General features: G+C 42.1%; 1 long non-coding RNA gene across 3 annotated transcripts in view; it reads left to right on the forward strand.

The window, feature by feature from the left end:
• The window catches only part of LOC128327300 (uncharacterized), a 152,823-nt gene that overhangs the window by 5,457 nt on the left and 124,089 nt on the right, over positions 1-23,277 (forward strand). For all 3 annotated transcript variants that reach the window (XR_008308576.1, XR_008308575.1, XR_008308574.1), the window contains exon 4: positions 5,041-5,147. This is a non-coding gene — a long non-coding RNA (uncharacterized LOC128327300). The remainder of the gene's footprint in view (positions 1-5,040; positions 5,148-23,277) is intronic.

Genomic DNA, 23,277 nt, shown 5'->3' on the forward strand with positions numbered 1-23,277 from the left:
CGGCCCTGTTTCCGGTTTGTGGGGGGGCTGCCTTGGGAGCCAACCGGCCACCTGCCTCCCTTCCTTGCGCGACCCTTCGCAGAGGTGCTGCCAGGGGCTGATTAGCATGAGAAAAGGGCTCTCGCTCTCTGCATATGGAGATAGCCTACAGGAGCCGGCAGGCAACATTTGAGTAAGGAGCATCCAGGGAAAAGGGGCGACTAGGAGCGACTTGGGAACACTCTCAAATGCGTCTGGAAAAGGACGGGCAATCGCTCCCATCCCTTGATCCAAGGGAGTGTGGTTAAGGACGATCCAGCAGGTTACCCAGTTAACTGTAGGATTTTGGCCTGTTATTTTCTTCGTCACTGTGCCAAGAAAGTGTCTGTGAAATTAGAGGTATATTGATGACAGGGAAACCTCCCTCTCTCTGAGTGTGCATCTCCCTCCCTCCCATCTCTCTGAATGGATTCAGATGACCAGTTTTTACCATCACACAGTGTTGCTGCTGCTACTGTTGCAGTTGTGGGAGCCATGCAGAACTGGGTTGTCTAAAAGCTCCCAGCAAACAAGCAACTCAACAACTTACCTGTTTTCTGCAAGCCAGAAAATCCCTGCCTGGTAGGAAACTCCCTTCCTCCTTTCCTTCTGTATCTTAAAAAAAAAAAAAAAATCAAAATCAAAAACAGTTTCTTCTTTTTTGCCACCATTTAAGAAGAGATGGACAGCTTGCAGTTGAAGGCAGGCACATATTTTAGGTAGAGTATACACAGTTTCTGCCCCAAGAATACAGTGTGGTCTGGAGGGAGAGAATAGATGCTCCTTAATACAGATTAGCTACCCTGATATGTGCTTTAACTAGTCTTTTTGGTATACACAATCAAGATGAAAAGCAGAACATTTTCTACTTTTCCAATGCAATGCTCATCCACAGACTAATGATTCTCAGCTATATTAGTGATTACAGAGCTGTCGTTTTTCTGGATTAAAAAGTGATTTTGTATAGGTGGAATTTTGAGCTGTTCGCCATGTTTGTTCTTATAATTGTGGCAGGGATTTTGTAGAGCCAAAGGGAATAAATAGTTTGGGTTGTTTTTTTGCCCCTTCCACATTTGTGAATCCACAGATTAGCCTTTGCAGGTGTTACATCTGTGCAATGTGCCACATTTGTAGCTCACTGTGAATCTTGGTTTCACCTCCTGAGCAAAGTAGCAATGAAGTGACGACCAGGGTTGCTTTGTTTGTGACATTTCCCGCACTTATTTTTTTGCTGTGAGTATACAGATCAGGCAGCCAGTATATGCAAGGCTGTCTAATCCAGGTGCTTGCATGTATTTTATACAGAAATATTTACTACATTTTTCTGCACAGAAATGATCTCTGAGAGAATTTGTAGACATCCATTGAAAAGAGTACAAGTGTGTACTATTGCCGTCATTAAATGTGTTTGGAAGATGTACACAAGAGCGGCTTCAAAGGAAAAGTCATTGTGGCAAAATAGGCCCATGATTTTCACACATGATGTTTTACGTGGATGCATATGGTTTCTTCTGAACACAGAGGTTATCTCTGTGAAAGAAAATGTAATGAAAAGCATATTGAAATCCAGGGATGGGAAGCAAATGCTGCAGTTGTGGGTGGTGTTGGGGGGGGGGGGAGTTTGAGCTGTGAGGATGTTTCAGACACTTGTTCTGGTTTAATAACCCTCAGATTTGCACCACGGTCATTTGAGGCTCTTGTGAACATGAGCTTTTCAATGTCATGTTATCAGCATGTAAACCTACATGCTTTTAAAAGAAATCCTACATTGTGAGGTGTGCTCTGTTAACTGATAATCATGTCAGGAGTTAAATGAGCATCCTCACCAGCTAGGCATTCAGGGAGGGGTTTGTGCTGCGTGCTTCCTCTGCCTAAATGACAACTTTCCAATGCAAGGCATTAGACAGCTTTCTTCAGAAGTGATTAAGCAGTACCTCACAGTATGACTTGCAATATGGCCTGACTCTAAATCTGACTGAAAACAGAGCCAGGAGACCTAGGTTAGTGCATGCCATGTCCCAATGGAGGAAAAGAGGACCCCCGTCTGAGGACAGAGACCATTCTCACTTGTCCCCCAAGGTTCTGGGAACAGAGCTTGTTATCCCAGACAAGTATAGTAGGCCACCCCGTTGAGTAACATCTGTAAGTCATACAAGGGCCATTTTAATGGAAGTGCCATGGGTGGCATTTGACAAATGGAAAATTTAAAATGTAAGTTTTGGTTGTAATGGTATGATTTTGTGTATCTCTAGAATAGACGTAGTACACAATCCTTCAGTAGTTTCAATTAAGTTTGATTCATTTATGGAAGGTATTATAAAGTAAAGTATGGTCTGGACTCTGTGTGGCGACCAGCTGAACCATGAAGGAAATCCTTTGCTAATTCAGTCACTTTTGGAGGGCATGGGCTAGTACTGAAGTTCAACAGACACATTTCTTCTTTGATGTGTAAGCTTTTCCCCAAAGAGCTGGAGCAAAAGGATCAGAAATAGTTTGTATATTTTACTTGTATACAAGTAGCAGAATTTGCACATCATTTCACAAACACTACCATTATCAGCTAGTGGATAATAACATGTAGCATTTAGCATTTGTATAGTGTTTTTGAGAGTTCCATGCACCTCACAGATTTTATTTGGCTGTAATCCTTACAACAACCTGGCAAGGTAAGCAAGTAATTGTCCCTATTTCTGGGGTGCAGAGGTTTTGAGGCCTCAGGCCACCAAGTGAGTTCAGAGCAGAGGTAAGGTTTGAATGGGAGATTTTGTGACTTGCTGCTTAGGATCTCAGCTTCTATATGTACACCAGTCTTCTATTCTACTGCTCTCCTCTGAAGTTGGTACTCTCAGAATTTGAAATGGCAACGTGTGGTAGATTCCAAGATCACGACATTGTCAAAATAGATGGTGCAAATCAGTTTTATGCCCATTGATGTTATAGTAGCACTTAGTAGTTCTAGGATTCTGTGACTAAAACTAATGTATTCACTTTCTAAAGATGAATACCACATTTTTAAATCTGTACATATTGGCAAGTGCATCAAAAGTATATTTGTCTTTTTATAAGCAATTCTGGGTGGATTTGTGAGGCTGGTTACTTTAGTATTCATTCTTGGATATAATGGGCAGTTGCTGCTCCTCCATTTCCCGTGACACTGATGTTCAACTCTGGGCACTTTTCCTGATGGAGTTGGTGGTTATTAACATTCATTGCTTGCCTTTGTTTACAGTTTCTTATTTACTTTGTTGAATTTTTTACAAGTTGCAAGAATTCTGTCGAATACATATATTCAACAGTATTTAGGCCTCAAAAATAAAGATGCATTAGAAGGATGCCTATTATGCTTTAGAATTATTAATTGACATTTTTATGATGAATAATTAATCATTGGAATAATTTTTGTATCTCTGATCTGAACACATATTTGCATATCTAATGTCTGATTTTAAATGTGGTTTCTTTAGTTGCATTCTCCCAGGACAAAGAGATGAAGTAAGAAACATCCTAATGTAAAAGTTTCTTTCTTTGTGGAAGTGTGTTTGTTGATATAGAAGTTTATCTCAAGATATAAAGTTGTCAGCAAACTGTGGATGCCTTATGGGAACATTGTAGAAAACACATGCAGATACATCTGACATGAATTAATCCAGCTAGGATGCACTTCCTTAAGTTCTGCGATAGATTTTACCTCTGCAAATATTAGTTCCAATTGTTGAACATGAAGTTATTTGACTGTTAATCTGGCCCTCTGCTTTCTTGGAAATCAGTGTCACTGAATCCACTCCCAGGAAAGTGAGTACAGAAATGTAGCCTTGGATTCTCCCCCGCCCCTCACCGCCCCTGACCTGACCCCTCTCTTTGTTTTAGGTAGGGATGTATGTGTGTGTGTAGAAGCTTTGCAATGCACATGTGATATGAGGGAGCGAGGTGCCCTCCATGATCCATGTGGCCTTCTCAGCAGCCCACACCAAGGAAAAGGCTGCTATTAGGCTTGTGAGCAGATATTTCCCATAGATTATAGGTTTTCAGACTTTTCCTGTTTTTCTCATTGATTTATCTATTAAGAAAGCCAGATTTAGTTTGCAAATCTAGTTAGTGGTACTTACTTCTGAGTAAGCATGCACAGGGCAGGGATGAATGCATTATGGAGACCTCTTTCAGTTGCATTCCAAGAGAGATGTGTTAAGAACCATTTAAAATATATACTCTTCATAGATTCTGTACAAATAATTCATAGATTCATCAAAAATGTTATTTAAAATACCAAGCCAAGCAGCAAAAGCAGGTACTTCTGTTTCTGAGTACTTTCTTGGTTCTTAGAGATAAAAGCTCTAAATAATCAAATCAAATAAATTCCTACCCAGATTTCATTTCAGTTCTATCCCTGTTTATTTGGTTGTGAGTTCTTTTTTTTAGTACGGTGCATTCAGGCCCTACAGCTATATGCAGCTTTATACTGGCTAAGAAGGGGTGATATTATGTAACTTCCACTTTTCCTGTGTATGCAAATGAATTCACCTCACCATCTGATTAGGAAACAGAAAGGAGGAAGATGGGTTGTTTGAAATGCAGTCAGCAGGAAGGTGTAAATGGAGTAAGAATGCTTGCCTGAGCCTTGCACAGCCTTATGATAACACAATATCAATATGATGTTAGTAGCACTTGCCTTCAAGTACAGTAGTACAGTGGGTATGAATTTGCTTCATCTTATGATATGTTCATGAAGGGCTAGAATATTGTCCCCAATTTTTATTTCCTGACGTCACAAGCACCTTCAAAATTGACATTTTAAGGGTAAAGATGCTGCTGATTTAGAAGCAGTTCTTAATAATATTGAATGCCAGGAGACAGCTATTGGTTGCAGTCCTCAGGTTTGCCAAATCAGGCCTCAGTTTATGTATTTATTGAGCGGCCACTGTGGTCCCACGTGTCAGAGTGAGGTTCATGGACCTGGGAGCCTCAGAGCGCTCATTGCAGCTAAATCATGGACTCACATCTTATGTTACTACCTCTTCTCTGCAGCTTCCATCTGTAAAGTGAAAAGATCCGTGGCCTATTCCACTGGCTTAATGCAAGGACAAAAACAATAAAGACTGTACAGCACGGTGCACATTCAGCATGTTTCAAAGGTAGGCTGTATTGATAGTACTGTATTTTGGTTTCTAGTCCTCCTTTTCTTAAAGCTAACATTAAAATTGAAAAGACCCCCCCCAATGGTATATAAAATGTCAATTTGAACTTTCCACAAAAATAGGGCTTTCATCATATTGTTCATATTGTCCCCTTCCCGCTAAGGGCTGCTCCATTGATTCTTTGTAGGGAGAAGTCACTTTTGTGTAGAGCAGTTGTGCAACTGGAACAGGGAACCATCTTATTTCTTTCCCTATGTAAACCACTTTGGACACTTTTTTCTTGAAAAGCAGTATATAAATATTTGTAGTAGTAGTAGTCATAATTCTTACATGAAGATCATAATGTGATGATATCAGTATAACATAAATGTATGTATGTTCTGGGAAGCCCTTATTGTCCGCAGCGTCACAATTCTGGCAGACTGCATGGCAAGGCAGCACATTACGTGTGTTCAGGTAATCATATGTAGTGTCTTTGACACCTTGATCAGCTGTCATTCGCTTCAGCTGGACTTGCACAAGCACACTTCAGAACTTCAGAACTGGGAACTTGACAATATGAAGTGGCCCTTAATCTTGGACACTGAAAGCCAGTGGAAACAGAGCATTCTTACCACAGGGCGATGCGATCTGTTTTATCTATTAAAGCAATTTCATTGAAATGGAAGTTCTGAAGCTACATGGTAATGTTTCCTAAGCAATTAGGATGTCATGGATGAAAGATGTGTTTGATATTTAAGAATAACTACTTCTAACATCTTCCACTTCCTGTTTTTCCGATTGTCTAGTAAAAAGTACAGCTGTTGAAGCAATGATTTTAATAGGAGAAGTATAGCTTGAGAATATGGTTATCTGGGTAGTAATGTCTGAATGACTTCCTATAAAGACAATGTGAAATGTAGTACTCAGAACAAGTATCTATGGAATGGCATATAATGGTATAGATTGGCTTGTGAAAAGTAGATTTATATGTGAATTTACTTGAGTAAGATTTCCAGCAAAATAGCACAGACTGGATAAGAGATCTGCTTAAATTTGTTCCCCTCGAAGTGAAGTTTCTCCAAGTTTGTGACTTTTTTGTGGCGGGGGGCATAGTGTAGGGGTGTGCTGCAGTTCATGATCAAACCAGTCCACAATGAACCGGGCCAGCTAGAGCGGTTCGATCTGCATCGAACCAGTTCAAGCCAGTCTGTTGGGTCAATCAGCCCCACCATTCGGTTCAACCAAATCAGTTCAGGGAGCGACAGATAGGTCCAAATTCAGATCAAACTGCTGCCACCGGTCTGTACACACCCCTAGCACAGTGTACCTCCAGGTTTTTCTTTTTGCTGCCTTAGATTCTATCAAAAATTCAGGGAAATTGCAAACCAGAAACTCTTCCTGGTTTGATGAAAATCAGCAGTATTCATAAATGTATAAGGTGTTAAAGCGTGAATTCTAATCAATTCCGTATTATGCATTGATGCTGTTGAAAAGTTCATTTCACTTTGAGTTACATTTCTTAACTTATCTGTTTATAAAGAATTATTGTCAGGAATAAAATTGTATCAGAATAATGTCTTTTGCAATTTGTTCAGGGTCACTCTGTGTATTGACTGTACTAATGTAAGTTGATGGAGGGATGTGCACTTATCCCAACATGATGTTGTCTCATTTGACTTTAGCCTGTGTAACATAGATTGGATATTTTATGATGTAGGAAGATGATTTTTACAAACTGGCACTAGTTTTATCAATGTTCCTTAAGAGGCAAATATTGAGCTCTGAAGGAGGGTGCATATAGGCTGTTGCACTCTAAATACCCCATTAGTTACTTGAAGGTCAAATTACACATTATCCACCTAACTGCAAGCTTAAGAGGTGTTCTTAAAAAGCCATTGGTGGCTCAAGGTCTTTATGCATCTGAGGTAGGGTGCCAAATGGCACTGCCTCTTGTGTGATCCTGCCCTCCTTTTAATAGCAGGGGGCAGAACGGCATCATGCCACCTTGCTGCTGCCCCAATAATATGTTGCCTGAGGTGACCTCTCACCTTGCCTCATGAAAAGGCCGCCCCTGAAGTGCTTCTTCATTATCCAAAAACAGCCATGCGGGGCTTGATTCAGATTGGGACTGTAACCTGTGGTCATGGAAAGGGTTGACCCTTTCCCGCTCTGCTCTTTTTCTACTGAAAATTTCCCCTTCCTGCAGCTGCTGTTGGCTGCAAATGGCTGCTGTGGTGATATCTTGTGCCTGAAAAGTTGGATGAGGAGCAGGGAGACCTGAGTTCACATTCCCATTCAGCCATCAAACTTACTGAGTTACTCTGGGCCAGTCACCTATCTCTCAGCCAAACCTACCTCACAGGGTTGTTGTAAAGATAAACATAACCATGCAACTCTTGGCTCATTGGAGGAAGAGCGGAATATAAATGTAAAAACAAACAAAGATTTTGCCTTCATTGCTACAAACTTTTATAAAAACAGTTTTTCCCAAACAGGCATTTAAATTATTGCTTACTTTCAATAAACAGAGAGTGAGAAATCTAATTACATATTTCATGCCACTTGCAGTGGTTTCCAGGAATTTTCTTTTTGCTGATTTTAAATAAATGGATAGATAGATAGAGCACACACGCGAGAGAGAATCCATCTCACAGTCTTGTTATTTTGTCCACACTTTACACACAAATACTTGACTCAGGCTTTAGGAGTTTTGAAAGTTAAACTCAATGTGCAGAGTATGGTGCACATTGGTTCTCTGATCCTTAAATGTATTTCATTTCCTTTCATAAGCCCTCTTTCAGAAATTAGGCCTGATTCATACAGTAACTCATGTGATATCATAAGACAATCACATGGGCGATGCTTCCGGTGATAAGGCACTTTTGAGTGTAGCTTCCAGGAAATGTTTTAAATAAACTAACAACACCCCCCCCCCGCTTTCTCCAGGAGTTTGTGTAGGTGTAATTGCCCTGGCTGTATAGAGAACCAGTCACATAAACAGCTTACCACCTGGGGATTCATCTACACAACTGTGTTACACAAATGGTCATTCACCACCTGGAGAAGTAGATGTATGATGGCATGAGGGAATGTTTGTGCATGCACACTGTTTAATGTACATTACATTGTACTGTATTTACTCCCATATGTGTTTCTGCACAAATTCATTTCCCTATCATTCCAGTGTGGTGTGTTTAGAGCAGGGATAGGTAACCTTGCCTCTCCAGCTGTTGCTGAATTACAACTCCCATTATCTCCAGCCATAGTTTATTGTGGCTGGGCATGATGGAAGTTATACTTCAGCAACAGCTGGGGAGGCAAGGTTACCTACCCCTGGGTTAGAGTGTCAGCCTAAAACTAGGGAGACCTAAGTTTAAGTTTTTGCTTTCAACTATGAAGCTGAAAGATAAGAAAGAGACGCTCTTTTGTGTATGTATGTATGTATGTATTTAATTGAATTTCTATACTACCTGATATAGAAATCTCTAGGTGATGTAAAAATTAAGACATAATATAAGATATAAAACATTTAAAATTCATAAAACATAAAAATCACATTAGATAAAAAGACATTGAAATTGAAATTTCAGATATAAGCCTGGGAAAACAGGTACATGTTCAGGGTCCTCCTAAAAACAAACAGAGAAGCAGATGCTCTTATTTCAGCAGAGAGCGCATTCCAAAGCCCTGGGGCAGCCACAGAGAAGGCCCGGTCCCGAGTTGCCACCAACGGAGTTGGTAGCAATCATAACCAGACCTCTCCAGATGATCTTAATAGGCGACAGGGTTAATGACAGAGAAGGCGCTCTCTTAAGTAATAAAGATATAGGCTGGCATACTGAAGGAAATTACAGTAGTCCCACTGAATTTATTTTAATTTAAGTGGAACGCGTTTGAGTAATTTTTCTCAGTATGTAAGCCATTGTGCTTTTTAATTTGCAAAATACTTTCCATAGAACAAAGTGAGACTTATTTTTGAACAAACATACATAGGATTGTGCTGTACAATATGCATGGCTTATGCCTGGTATCCTATAAGCTATTGCACTGCTGGGCTATATGTATTCCAAATAACATTCACCAAGAAGTGGCTGCAGTGAGAAATTTAAGCTGTTTTTCAGTCATCCTTTGAAGAACAGGGCTCAGAAAATGCAACACAGGCTGATAGTAGCCACTGCAACAGTTACAGTAGGATAGCAAACAGACCAGTTAGGAGCTATTTGTGTTCATAAATGAGCTATGAAGCAGAAGGAGCTATTTGTGCTCATAAAGGTTACCTGTGAAGTTATAGATGCCACATCATCAGAAGCATATCTGATGACCCTAAATCAGGAGACCAAAGAGACTTTGGGAGGCTGAAACAGAGCCAACATAAACAGCTCCTTTAAGTTTTCTAAACCCTGCTCTCTTCCTGCCAACATTTCTGAAGGACTCAGATGGAGGAGGTGAGAATCTGTAGGCATCCCAGAAGCTGCCTAGCATTGTGATTCCATACAGGTTACTATATTCCTCCATGCTGTCCTTGCTCTGGGACCCCAAGAAGAAATAGGACCTGAGAATGTTTAAACTTGGGACACACTTTATTGTTAATGACAGAGCAATGGATCTGCAATGGAAAAATAAGGAACTATAAAGCAGGTGAGAACTATGTCTCAGCTCCCTGTGGAAGAGGCAGCCTTTGCAGGTGGCTGCTGCCTTCCCACAAAAGGCAAACCTCATAGGCTGGCAGCAGGCAGAGAGTCTATTCCCATGAATAGCCTGCTTTCCATTATTGCTTAGCCTGCTTTCCATTGATTGTGGGAATCACCGGGCTTGCGGGCGAGTCCAGTGCTTCCAAGGCGGTTAGTCCACCTAAAACACCCTCCCCTTAAATGAGGTTAATGGAGTGAGCGCTCTGTCCTCATTTTGTTGCTCATGTCACTGCAGCATGTGGTGACACATGAGTAGAACCCCAACCAGGAGGCTGCAAGGAGCCTCCTGGCCTTGGGGGTCTCTCCAGGGTGCCCCCCACGCTCATTTCCAGGGGTCAGCTGGTCCCCAATCCCTGCCACCCCTGCTGACTCCATGACAGAACTGGCAGTTGTGTGAGCAGCCGATCCGACTGCCCATGGCTCTGGGCAGGATCATCTGTGGGGAGAGCGGGCTAAGCCCGCTCTCCCCACAAACCTGGCAGAAGCTTTTCTCATGGATCATGAGAAGAACTTCAGAGACTGACGATGCCTCCTAATAAACATGGAGTTACCTGCGTCGAGGAAGGACTTGCCTAGTCAGGATCAGTGTTCACTCTAACAGGGATTCCCAGATGTTGACTAAAACTTCCAGAATCCCCAGTTGCAATGGCTTTTGCTTTGGGATTATGGAAGTTATAGTCAACAACATCTGAGAATCTCAGTTAGAGGGAATACTGGTCAGGATTTACCTAGTTAAGCTCTAAATAAGTGAACTGAACAAGTGCACAAAGTGGGTTCCATTCCCAGACACCCTTGGGTGCCTAAGGGGGGTGCCTAAAGGAGTACTATTCCACGGAACCCCCTTTCACCTGAACAATGCCTCAGGTGCAACACCACTGATAGTTCAACATTCCCCAATACCCACACGGACCTGCCAGTGTGATGGGATCTCTCTATTCAATGAGGCACCACCCCAGTAGCCACTAATGCCCTTAGGCAAGAAAGCCATCAGCAGGTGAAAAAATTCCCACCAGCAGCAGAAGGTCCTAGGGATGTGCACAAAACCAGCTTGGCCTGTTTGGTTCAAATTCAAACCAGCTTTGAACCACGGTGGGTGGGTTTAGTTTTGGTTTTGCTCAACCCCCCTTCTGGTTTGGTTCGAATTGAAACCCAATTTGAACCGGTTCTAAAAGTTTCTACAGAGGGTATAATGAGAACTCGGACCAGCTCATTATTCCCTATGTGAAGCACCTAGGGGCACAAAACCATGTTGGGTGGTAGGCACCCAGGGTTGCCTACCACCCACCAAACCCCAAAGCAATCAGACACTCCTGTGATTATTAATGAATTGTTGACAATTTTTTTTCTTCAGTTTTTGCATTTCTCCCAAAGGGAATAATGGGGATTTGAGGATGCCCCACTCCCCCCTTTGGGGAGTGCCTGGGCACCCCAAATTGGGTCTGGGGGCATGGCAGGTTGTGCCAGAACTCCCCCTAGGCAGCCCCAAGTTGGTGGGGTTTACAAGGTTTTCCCCAGGAATTTTTTAGTTCTGGCCTCTCTTAACATTTATCACAGATTGAATTCTCTGGTATGTATATAATATTATGAAAAGCTCTTCAAAAGGGCTGCCTGGGGGGAGTTCTGGCACAACCTGCTGTGCCACCAGACCCACTTTGAGGTGCCTAGGCACCCCCCAAAGTGGGGTAATGGGGCAGATGGGCCACCTCAAACCCCCATTGTTCCCAATGGGAGAAATGTGGAAAAATCAATTAAAAATCACATAAAATCCCCATTGCTTGGGAGTTGGTGGGTGGTGGGCACCCATGGGTGCCTACCACTCACCCCAGGTTTGTGCCCCTAGTAGGGCACACTACCAACACACAGTGACACAACTGTGTGTGACCTTAATTGCTGTGAACTCTGAGTTCAGAGTTCACAGCAATTAGGGTCACTCTCACCGTTCTACTTATATGCATGGAGAGAGACTCCTATGCATTGAAAGGGAAAAAAAATCTTTTAAAAATTATTTAAAAAAAACCAATACATTCTACAAACTTGGGCTGCCTGGGGGGAGTTGAGGCCAGACCTGCCGTACCCCCAGACCCACTTTGGGGTACCCTGGCACCCCCCAAAGGTGAGGAATGGGACAGCCTCAAATCCCCATTATTCACTATGGGAAAAATGCAAAAATTGAAAAAATCTTCAGAAAATCATTAATAATCACAGGATTGCCTGATTGCTTTGGCGTTCGGTGGGTGGTAGGCACCCCTGGTAGGCACAGTTTTGTGCTTCTAGGTACTCCACACAGGGAATAATGGGCTGGTTTGAGTCCCCATTATACCCTATTTTATTATTATAAAATTATAATAATAATAAAAAAGCATTAAATATCGTAGGACTGTCTGATTGCTTTGGGGTTTGGGTGGTAGTTGGTTGCCTACCACCCAACACAAATAGAACCAGGCTCTGTTTGGTGCAAACTCGGACTGACATTGCCAGTTCAATGCCCGGTTTGGTTCGAGTTCGAACCTTTGAACTGAATCAGTTCAATTTTGAAGTGGTTCAAATTTGAACGTGTTTGCACATCCCTAGAAGGTCTTAGGTTCATTCTCTGGCATCTCCAGGCAGGACTGGGAGAGACTCCTGCCTGAAACCTTGGAGAAGACTCTGCCAGTCAGTCATTGTAGACACTACTGAGGTAGGTGGACCAATGTCCTAACTCAGTTTAAGGTCACTTCCTATGCTGAATTAGAGGGTAACAAAATATTCCTGCACAGCCCTATAAGGCAATCAGTTAATCCAGGTGAGTGGGTGCCTTGTGGAAGCAGAACCCAGCAGGCAGTGGGTGGGCCCGGGATATATAGTTTCAGCCCTTCCTGCTATCGATTGGACAGTATGGTCATGTGAGTTGCCCCAGTGATTTGCCCTGGGCCCTCCCAGGGCTGGGTCCAACTCCGCCCATCCCAGCACTGTTGCAAGTGGCTTTCTCTTCATGCTTCTCCGGAGCTCTGAGATGCAGTAGGTCAGGTTCTACCCAATTAAAAAAGCAACCTGTAAAGCAAGTGGCCAGTACTCCTATGCTCCACAACCATGGAAGAAGAAAACCAGAAATGGAAGAGGAGAGAAGATGTGGGCATTGCCAGGTTTCAGTACCTTAACAAGGATAAATACTGATTAGCGGGCTTTTTAAGATACCCAGTCCCCCTCAGAGAGTTTTGGAGGGTATGCAATCTTAGAAATATAGGACATTGTTGAAATTCACACTATCAACAGGCATTTTATCTGGCATTTTTAACAGATCTATAGTTGTCTAGTGCTCAGTAGTGCAACCTTCCTCAACAGCTCCCTTCCAAGGCCTCACTTACTGATCTTTATTTGTAGATAAAGCAGGTTCGAATTTGAACCACTTCGAAATTGAACTGGTTCGGTTGAAGGTTCGAACTCGAACCAAACGGGGCATTGAATTGGCAATGCCAATCCGAGTTTGAACCAAACAAAGCCTGGTTCTGTTTGAACTGGTTTGAACTGGTTTGAACCTCCAAAACTGGGTTGGGTGGTAGGCACCCAACTACCACTCAAACCCCAAAGCAACCGGACACTCCTACAATATTTAATTTTAATTTTAGCTTGGCTATTTTGGGTATATATTTATTAATTCCATTTTTATTCCACCTTTCCTCCAAGATGTTCATGCTTTCCCCACCCTTCACTTTACCTCATAGCAACCTTGTGAGGTAGGATAGACTGAGTGAGTGTGTGATGAGTCCAAAGTCACCAGGTGAACTTTATGGCTGAGTAGGATTTGAAGCCTCTCCTCAGTCAACTATCAGTATAACATCAACGGTGGGTGAGATCCTTATATATCTATATCTGCAGCATTGCATGGATTGTTGCATGGAAAGGATGGAAAAGGGGAAAGGACTGTCTGAACTACTGCAATGTCTTCCTGAGTAAACAAGTTCAGCTTCTAGAAGAAAGCTCAATGTAGATGATTTGCTGAATGAGTATCAACAGAGTTTTCAGAGAGGACTAAAAACAGTCCTCTCCTTCTTTGTGGGCCTCCTTCCTGAGCAGACACTTAAGTCTTGTGCCAAATCATGTGGCTCTTTGTGATACGATAAATCTGGGCGCCAAACTGACTTGCCTTAAAACTTCAGCCATTTTTTTAATATCCTAGGTGTCAAAAGGGGAAAGGTTAATGAGGACAAAAGGAATTTCTGGATGTGGAATGGACATTTGGACCCAATAAGCCTGCCTTTCTCATGTTTATTACAAAACATTTATCTGCACTGTTAGTATATTCTCTGACCTACCGAAATGTGTGTAGCTTTCTCCTCTTAGTTGTTCGGAGTGCCTTAATGTTAATTAAAATGCAAATTAAATATTTCCTGCTGAATGTGCAGTTTATATTTTATATTCTTACTTCTAAAGCCTGTGTGTTGTATTTGAACATATTAGAGCAATAGGTCCAACACTCATGCAACATTCCAAATCCAAAAGGGGTTGATGTCAGCTCCTTGTCCTGACCCTCTGCATGACCATCTCAAGCTTGCTGAAAAATGAAACTAATAATATTTAAAAGCATGGTAGCATGCTTTTAAGAAGTATGGCAAGAGGAACTGCAGCCCAATTCATGGGTTCTGGTTGCTTCTTCAGAGTATCTAAAATACACTCAGTGACTGAGGCTGCATTTCTCTATTTTTTCACAGGGAAGTGTCTGTCTCTTTAAATAGATACTCACTTCTGCTACCATGGCCCTTGAGCAGTCCAGACACATGGGACAAGGATCATGTCTTCCAGCAAGTTTGCTTCTCAGACAGGCACTCTTGAGGATAGGGAATTTTCTTATTCCTTAAATTGCTGAGAACTTTTTTTTGGGTTGAAAATTGGTATACACATATTTTTAATAAATGCTAACACAGTACAGAGTGCTTAGAGTAACGCAGCGCAAGCACTTGTATGCAGGCTGGGAAAAAGTTTTCAACCACCTCCTCTCCCCCAGAAGTGCCCTCTTTGAGGGCTGTGTGGCCCTCAGGGACATATTTTCGAGTGGCTCGGGTTGCTTCTAATGGAAGGAAAGAAGGACAAAATTCACTCCCCCACCGAGTGATTGTTGCTGCTGAGTTAGTTGAACCCATCCAGATCACATGCATATCTGCCCGTGAATAGTGCCTGTGCTGTGTTAGGATATTGGCCAATAAAATAAGTGGAATCCACCATGGGTAGGGGCCCCAGGATTTGTTTTCAAATGATTTGCTGCTCGATGGACCGAATAAAGATGATTGATTGATTGGTTTTCAAATGATAGTCTACTCTTGGCCTTGTTGCCAGTGGATCTGGCTGGGAATGGGCACTCCCAGCTCCTTCACATGGAGCTTTGGGTGGAATCAATTTCATTCTGAGTGCAGACAGGGAGCGTTTTGTCCTTAGCCATGAAATGGCTGGATTAGTGTTTCGGAGGATTGGCTTTCAAGAAAATATTCTAGCCTGCCAGGTGAAGCGACTAGTGGGACCCTTCCCTGCCAGCAAATCTACTTGTAGCTGAAAGATCAGTAACACTTGTGCTGCTTTTCCCGCAAGAACTGGACTTATGTGCAATAGAACTTTATATGAAAATGTAAAGTGTCTGTATACCAAGCAGGGCCTGTGGTCCATAAGCACCATATTACTTCTTGTGTTTTTGAACAGATTCTAAGGACTCAGGGGCTAGCCACAAATGCAACATTAGAGCATCGCAGCAATTATTATTATTATTATTATTATTATTATTATTATTATTTAGAAAACTGCCTAACATATAGTTAGTTCCTTAAAAAACTGAAGCTCCCCCTAGCCATGTTACTTGTGATGCTTTTGAATGGAGGTACTAGTGACTGAATATAGGCTTTCTGAGTGCAAAGCACATGATCTGTGATGGAGCCATAGCTATATCATTATTCTTAAAGGTACAGAATCTGGGTCGCCTTCAGCATGGCAGACTGGGGGGCCTGAGTTCTACTGGACACAGGCTATGGCGAAAGCTTTTACCTGTGTACGCTTTCTCATACGTGTCAATTCACGTTTTGAGACATTTCTTAAATGCATGGACCCATTAATATGTTAATTTAGTACAGCAGCTATCAATGGTCTGAGCAGTGGGCTGCTGCCTGTGGACATGACATATGCATGGACCAGCATATGCCATAAGAGCATTTAAATGTTACCAGTAAAGCATGGAAAATTTGCACAGGTAAGGGCTTTTCATGTAGCCTGCATTCTGTATAAATCAGACCTTGGCAGAAGAAACTCAATTCTTAAAATTAAGGAAATGCCAGTAGTTTAGGGCCAATTCAAAATTCCTTTCATATTGTGTCATCCAAGTCCTTCTGTCTTGTCTGGGCCTCTTACCCTTCTTTATTGGCTTCCATCTGTGTGAGCCTTGATAAATGCCTCTCGATGGCTTACTTTTGTCCTTGATTACAATCGCGCTCTCTTCCTGTTTTGATCTTCCCACCGTTCGTAATGGAGGAAAAGGCCCTTTGTTTGACCAGGTCTGAGCTACTGCAACCGGTGCTGATTCCTGACGCTGCTGATGGTGCATTTTGACACAGATTTGGATCTTGCATTTATAACCGACATTAAACCACTGCTGCTGGGACCTCTGTAATGTGATGTCCTCAGCAACTGCTGGTATCTTACCTTTTGATATTCTAATCTGTATTCTTTTGCATAGATTAGAAAGAAGGCCCTAACTCGATTGGCAATCTCATGGACATGTGATGATATTCAGCCATGAGATGGTTATCAGTTCATTAGCTTTTTGTTATCCACACCTGCCATTTAGGTTCTTATCAGTTGCCATTTTAGAACTCTAATCATACACATCAGCTCACAGCATTTTGCAATGGAACAGCTTTTAAAACAAAATACGTTCATTTTTGTAAGAATCATACACCCAGGTTGCTCAGACCTGGCCTTTAAAATAGACCAGGCCTGGAAAGTCGCACACTTACACAACTCCAGCACACTCCCATAAAATCTGATGTTACTCTCCTGTGTCGCTGGGTGATGTGCTAGTGGAAATGTTTAATATCTGGGTGCCAATGTGTTTCCTATTTGACATAAAATATTATTTGGATTAAAGTAGATGTAGGTTTGTTGAAGGACTAACAGCCAAGTCCTATTCCCACCTGTGGCTGTTATAGTACAAGAAGATGCTTGTGCAGCTGCATCCTGTATTAGGCAAGCAGAGTACAAATGGACAGCTCCACCCTTTCTTTGAAGAAAGGAACAGAAAATCCTCTTGCTGCAAACTCCATTCTCACAGTAGCAACTATTGGGCTGCTCCCTGTGCTGTTGGGATCCAATCCAATGGCTGCTACTGGTGCTTCACTACAAAGGGTGGCATTGCTCTCAGCAAGGATATAAGCAAAGTTCCTTTGCACCAGCGCTGGGATTTTGGAGCCTGATTCTGTGTCTGTGCATAGGATTAAGCTCTAAATTGATTTCCAGCAAAGTACTAAATTGATTTCAGCAAAGGTATGACTGATTTGTAGAGTGCAACGTATTTAGCACCAACAAATTGGTGCAACCTATTTGGTACCAATGGCCACAAGGAAAGTAGAAGATGAGCAGGAAATCAAAGCTAATTTGTTTGTTTTAGAGATACATAACTAACATCATCTTGACACAGTAATCATAAATAAGAACCTCCTCTCAGAGCAACCATTTAGAACCAAGTACTCAAGGAACAGAACAGGATGGCCTAGGAATATCAACTATTGAGTCTGCCATTTTGAGGGGGAGAGGCACAAGAAATGACCAATTTAAAGATTTATCTGGGAATTAAGGTGTTTTGGACTATGTAAGTTGCACAATTTTTCTCTAATTCATTGGAAGTACCTTAGCCATTCCAACACTCTTGTCAGTGAACCTAGATCTGTTCCATGAAAATGTTCATCAGCATCAGGAGTAGGCTTTTGATAGTGACCCTGGAAAACACTGAAAAGGGGGCAGGGGCAGTGATTGTTACAAGCACCTCTTATTGGTTAGGATATACCATGTGACAAATATAGGACATATTGCCCCCACTCTCAATGGGCATAATTTGACCTTGGTGATATCAACACAAATCTGATTTGTTATTTAGCATTATGACATCTTCAGATCAAGTATGGGATAACTTAAGGAGAAATTAGTTATAGAAAAATGATGCCAGTCTTTGGGATCACCAGGACTAGGCTTATCCTAGTGGTGATCTTGAGTGTATGCTTTTACAAAAAACATGAACTCAAAAAAAGAAGTAGTTCTTTTACAAAAAAAGAACACCGAATGACGTTCTGAAGTGCATGCTTTCGTGTATTCCTGTGGGAGAAACCGCTTTACTGGGAGGCAACATTGCAATGGGTCAAAACCTACCTACCACCTTTGACACTATTTACCACCAACAGGGACTCCCTGAATAAGAAAATGCTTCTTTTTACATGCAGAAGAGATTTGGGGTTGTTGGAGTCGGCAACGAATAGACAATATTTCCATTCCTCCCCAAAAAACCAGGAGTGATTTTTTTCACCGCAATAAAGAGCATAGCAGTAAAAAGCATCTCCACCCCATCCTAAATGACACAGCTTGCAGCAGCTGCATTTGAGAGTGATCCTAGTCAGAGGCGTATCTAGGGAAAATAGTGCCTAGGGCAAACACTGAAATTGTGCCCCTGTCCAAGCATCTGACACCCATCTTTGAGATAACTTTACCATAATATCAGCTGAAAAATACAAGTCAGGCTCGTTAATCTTTTAATCTTTCAAAAACTATTTTAGCAGTGGACTTAGCCAGACCAAAAAATGCTGGAAAACTACAAATTTCAGTATGCTGGGGCTCATGAAATACCCAAATACTATGTGGAGGTGTACTTGGAAAACTAAACAGAAGTGCCCATCTAATTCTCGACTATGTATTGTAGCATCACCATTACATACTGTACGTTTTAAAAATAAATGGAGAATTTGACTTTTCCCAGATACTCTGTAAATAATTAAAGGATATGCAGAGTAAACTGTGTCACTGCTTGGAATATATTCTAGTATTTAAGAAAGACAGTTAAAATGAGAGAAAGAGAGCAAGAAACTCCCAGTGGGCCTTAATATTAAGGATTTCACACTGATTCAAAGACAAATTCACCATTAATAGCCATATTAGCAAGACATCACATTTAACTCACTTATCACAAGAAGCAAAGTAAGGGCAAATGAATACAATCCTAGCTCATAAGCATCAGCTCAGTATTCACAAGCCCTGATTCTCTGTACATAGTGCCAATCTGAATATGTGTACAGTGACTTACATAATATATTGTTATTTTTTTACCTGTAGCCCCTTCAGGGGGCTTCCTAAAGGCTGGGGGGGGGGTTTGCAAAGGTTCCTCCTCCCCCCACTGGCCTCTAGGGCCTCGCAGGGACCATTTGAGCATGTGCAGTGGCCATTTTTAAAAATCTTTTTTAAAAAAATGGCCACTGAAAACAAAACGGCCACTGCGCATACTCAAATAGCCTCTGCAAGGCCTGGCAAGACCTAGGGCCTCACGGAGGCCATTTGAGCATGCACGGTGGCCATTTTGTTTTTGGCAGCCATTTTTTTTAAAAATTAATTTTACAAAATGGCGCCCCCTTCAAGTGGCGCCCAGGGCACGTGCCCTGCCTGGCCTACCCCAGATACGCCCCTGATCATAGTACCTCTTTGCTTAAGAGGCTGAGTTTGGTTTGAGGGAACAGGAGGCAGAAAAACAGACCTGGCTGTACCCCTTACCCTTGAAGAGGCAATGGCCTCAATGATGGATGGGAGTAGCTGTAATGGAATAAGATTGGGGAAAGGATTGAAATTCAATTACTGTGTCCAGTTTTGGGTGCTGCACTTTAAGAAGGATGTTGTCAAACTGGAATAGATTTAGAGGAGGACAATGAAGATGGTCATGCACCTAGAAAACAGACCTTATGGGGAAAGGTTGACAGAGGAGAGGAGAGCTGGTCTTGTGGTAGCAAGCATGACTTGTCCCCATAGCTAAGCAGGGTCTGCCCTGGTTGCATATGAATGGGAGACTTGATGTGTGAGCACTGCAAGATATTCCCCTCAGGAGATGAAGCTGCTCTGGAAAGAGCAGAAGGTTTCAAGTTCCCTCCTTGGCTTCTCCAAGATAGGGCTGAGAGAGATTCCTGCCTGCAACCTTGGAGAAGCTGCTGCCAGTCTGTGAAGACAATACTGAGCTAGATAGACCAATGGTCTGACTCAGTATATGGCAGCTTCCTATGTTCCTAACTTTTCAGGGAATGTGTATCACAGAGAAGAAAAGATGGAAGGGGAGCATGACAGCACTCTTTGAAAACCTGAAGGGCAGCCACATAGAGGGCAAGGACTTGCTCTCTGCAGCATAGAGGGCAGACCTAGAGCTAATGGGTGTAGTTCACAGGAGGTTAGTTTTCAGTTGACCATTAGGAGAAACTTCTTAATGATAAGAGCCAACTTGGTTGTCTGTGGAACCAAGTACCTAGGTGGGCCCTCCCTTCCCGGAAATCATCAAGTAGAAGATGGACAGCCATCTGCTAGAGATGCTTTAGCTCTGAATTTACTGTATTAAGCAGGGGATTGGATGAGATAGAGTACAAGGCCTCCTCCAACACTATGGTTCTCCTCATACCTGATGAGCCTTTAGCTTAAATCTGTGAAAGTGAGCTTTTGGGAAATGAAAGTTTCTAGAAATTTAGCTTTAAAACAAAAAATCAAAGCCATATTTTTAAGGAAAATTTTCTTTTTCCAAATATGCACTTGCCCAAACATTTACCATTTTAAAGTCAGGTTTTCTTGTCAAATAACATACATGGTACCTTAACTAGAGTGTTGTTTTTTTAAAAGTAGAACACTGTTTAAAACAAACATTGCATGGACACTATGATCATATTTCTGACTTGATTCTTTTCGTGTGCATAAACATGGGCTTTATACTGGCTTCCTCTTGCTCTGCTCACTTCCACTAGTTGAAAATGACATGTACAGATGCAAGGTTGGCACAAGGTTCCAAACCATACTGGCAGAGTACAGGAAAACTGAGCCAGACCAAAATATGAGGTCAAGGAAGCTGCTCTTATAATAACAGTGGTTATCTGTTTAATGTGTGATCTGGTGGCTACTGGATGTTGACCATAAGCAATTATGCATGTTTTAAAACTGGCTGCATAGAAATCCAGTGTATCTATAGGCCCAGCAGACAGCTTAGGCTGTGAGGAAAGGCAGCTTTATTTCCCCTTTTAATTGTTTTTTTGATTTGATTTCACCCATTCAAAAAGAACAGTTTGATCAGGAATGTTACTCAGTTTAGCAACAACTCCTTGTTACATTACCTTTCTGCAATGAGTTTGGATAAGGCTCTGATTTCAGCTACAAATGGTGCAAATGCTGGTTCTCTTGCACAGCTCCGATTAATGTCGATGGGCTTCTGTTTCCTAATAGATTATGGTAGTATTATTTTCACTCAAAATAATTTTAGAACCGAGGTACACATGCATGTTCATCACTTGATGACTGCAATCTCAAGAGATAACTTTCACATATCAGCAAACCATTACGGATATAATGCCACAAAATGACTTCTTACATCTTGTTGGACAATGTTTTTCAACAGGGACTAGTCACCAAATGTACTGTAATCACTGTAGATAAATCAAGTGATGTACATGCATGTGTGAATTGGTCTTTAGTTTGCCAGTGAGTAGATGCATGATCCCCCCATTCCTTTATCTTTTCTTAGAATTAAGGACCACTTTGTTAGCCCCACTCCCTCCACTGTCATGTTTTATTGAAGGCCTGCCTGGCTGTTCATGTACCCTGCAATTGTCTGTCCTCCACTGATTTAAAACCCAAGAGGGCAATTATCCTTTTGGTTAGACGACTACCAGAAAACCACCATTGTCCTATAAACAATATGTTGTCAATAGTTCAAAATATACCACAGCAGCTGCAGTGTGTGAAATAGCAGCCATGGGTATGCATTTACATGATTGTGTACCAGAGACTGGATGCTTAGCTTGTTGAGACCTGGGGTGGGAAGTTGAGCCTTACAGAATAACAGTGCTAAGCTGCAGACAACAACAATAATGTTTGACAAGGAATCCTTGAAAATGCAAGCCTAGGAACAAAAATGGCAGTAATTGTCAGGGGCAAGAACTAGAAATTAAAGGCAGGAACTACTGGTAGGAAATTGGGGACGCTTCCTCAGGTGCTCCTTGCAGAAGCTTCATTACTTCCACACCAGCATCTTGTTTTTGTGTGTATTTATATAGCACTAACCAAAAAGCCTGAAGTCTTTTGAACTTCAGAATAGAGAACAGTACCACTAACAACAGTTCCCACATGTGGTGGTTTTCAAAATGTTTGAAAAATCCATTTAATCAATGTGATGATTTAAAAGTATAGGTTGACAATAGATGGATGACAAAATCATGTGAACCTCCATACTGAATGTAGTGGGAAATCGCAGACAAAATATTCTGTCTGGGAGTGCCTATGGTTGTTGGAGTGTATGATCTGATTGCATAGTAAAAAACCAAACCCAAACTCAATTGAATTACCAAACTGTATGCAAACATGTTGAAGTGTTATGTCTGCACATGGTTAACACTGACCACTCGAAACATGAGTATAGGTTGGTTCAGACACTCCTCCCATTTGCACATAATGTGAAACTTGAATTGAAGGGGCCAGACGTTGCTAAATCTGCATGTCTGAATGCAGGAAACTCTGGTTCCACATGGAGAGTGACCCGAGGTTTTGCTCTCCAAACTCTAATTTGAACCCTTTTGTTGTACTGAGTTTCGCTGCTCCAACTTGAGGTTAATTGCAGCCTGGAGTATGTCCAAATGTGGAACTGCAGGCTGCATTCCTTCCTCCTTGTTGAGGGAGGAAGCTCTTCCCTCTCTCCAGCTGTGATTGGCTGTGTGAGCTGTCCTTCATGCAAGAAATAAGCCCTCACAGCCAGTTCCTCCTCCTCTCTGAAGTCTTCCTGACTGCAGAGAGCCTGCTCTCCATTGCATCCAAATTTGGACAGGAGACTGGGTGGGTGGGAAGCGGAACCGTGGGTCCATTTGACTCATAGTTCTGCATTATGTGTGAATGAGGCCAAAAATGTCCATTGTGTTGGGATTTTGCTGTAAACATTGTCTCAATGCTTTGTTTGGGGCATGCTTCTCTTTATGAATGTGTTTGTGTACTGGCTTGGGGGTGGAATCAGTGGAATAATTGTCTGCTCCTCACTTGTTGTCTTGAATTCAAACTGAGAGGCTCTCCCTCTCTCTGCATAAGAGACTGTTAGTCTATTTATTGTCATCTTAGCCTATGTTTTGAAGTGTAAAGTGTGCCGTCAGATCGATGTCGACTCCTGGTGACCCCAGAGCCCTGTGGTTTACCATTGCCTCCTCCCGTGCAGTATGAGATGATGCCTTTCAACATCT

This window comes from Hemicordylus capensis, chromosome 1 (assembly GCF_027244095.1).
Source record: "Hemicordylus capensis ecotype Gifberg chromosome 1, rHemCap1.1.pri, whole genome shotgun sequence".
Classification (NCBI taxonomy): Eukaryota; Metazoa; Chordata; class Lepidosauria; order Squamata; family Cordylidae; genus Hemicordylus; species Hemicordylus capensis.